This window comes from Elephantulus edwardii, unplaced genomic scaffold, assembly GCF_000299155.1.
Source record: "Elephantulus edwardii isolate Elephantulus edwardi_28Jun2011 unplaced genomic scaffold, EleEdw1.0 scaffold00168, whole genome shotgun sequence".
In the NCBI taxonomy this organism is placed as follows: domain Eukaryota; kingdom Metazoa; phylum Chordata; class Mammalia; order Macroscelidea; family Macroscelididae; genus Elephantulus; species Elephantulus edwardii.
In genome coordinates this window covers 5765853-5767400 of record NW_006399918.1, presented here as the reverse complement: position 1 = coordinate 5767400, position 1548 = coordinate 5765853, and positions in this window count along the sequence as shown.

The following is a 1548-nucleotide window of genomic DNA, read 5'->3' as shown; positions in this document are numbered from 1 at the left end:
AAAACCACAATGAGGTACCATCTTAATCCAGTAACAGTAGTAAAATTTAACAGGGCAGCAAGTAGAGAGAGGATGTGGCAAGAAAAATAACTGTTATACATTGTTGGTGGGATTGTAAAATGGTACAACCATTCTGGAAGGCAGTTTGGCCCTTCCTTAAAAAGCTGAACATAGAAATTTTGAACCATCTATTCCACTACTTGGAATATACCCTAAGAAAATGAGAACTGAGGCACAAACTGAGATTTGCACAACAATGTTCATAGCAGTATTATTCACCACTGCAAGAACATGGAAATAGGCCGAATGTTCAAACACAAATGAATGGATTGAGAAATTATGGTGCATTCACACAATGGAATACTATGCAGCATGCAGGAGCAATGACTTTGTAAATTATTACCTATCTTGGGAGGGACAGGAGATTATTAGGTTGAGTGAACTAACTCAGTCCTACAAAGATAAATATTGTATAAAACCATTATTTCAGAATGAGTATAAGGATCCAAGAGTGGTGGGAGAGGGTAGAAGCAGTAGGATGAGGGTGTTCAGGGAGAGGGGAGAATTAATCATGGGTTTGTACAACTTGATGGGGGAAGGATGAGGGGAAATTGAAAGAACTTGATCTTAAAAAAAGTAATTATCTCTGTAGCCAGACACACATCAAGAAAAGCACATTATCATCCCTCCAGGGCCCCCTTTACTTTCTCAACTATTCATTATACCTCCCTCTTCCTTAAACGTAGCCAATAACTTAACTTCTTCTGCCATAGATTACGATTGCTTGTTTTTTACAGGTAAAAAAAATAAATAAATGGAATTAGACTCTTTTGACGTCTAAATTTTTATTTTTTTCTTAGTGTTTCATTTGTGATATCATCATTTGAAACCAAGATGGAAGAGGAGTCATGATAGAAACTATGTAGTTTAAAATGCTAAAGGGAAAGATGTCATACAAAAAGAGAATTGGTGATGATAGCATTTCTTTGCCTTGAAGCCATATGAGTTCATGGCCTGGGAGATAATTAATTACCCTGCTAATCCAGAGGCGGTAATTCAAATCCACCAATAGCTCTGCAGAAGAAAGATAGACAATCTCTTCCCATGCAATTTACAGCCTCCGAAAACCTGCTGGAGGTCAGATATGAATTGGTTTTAACTTGACAATTGTGGGTTGATTTTGAGTTGAGAACCCATATGAAAATCAAGGAAAGAGATAAAATGCCTGCTCACCTCAACTCTTTTCTTGGGAATGAAGAGATTCCAAGATGGTTAAAGTTATGGTTATTTATTCATTATGAATGTCACTCAGACACTCATACATCCTACTATGTTTCAGATATATTGCTTAGTACTTCATTACAAAGATAATTGAGATATAGTCATTAAGTAAACATGTAAATAGAAGACTACAAAACACATTTGTTTGTTGTTGTTTAATGCCATCGAGTCGTAGACGACTCATAGCGACCCTATGAATGAAAAGCCTGAGCACTGTTCGTACATAGAGTTTCCAGAGGCAAGCCATTTTGGAAGTGGATGCCGCTC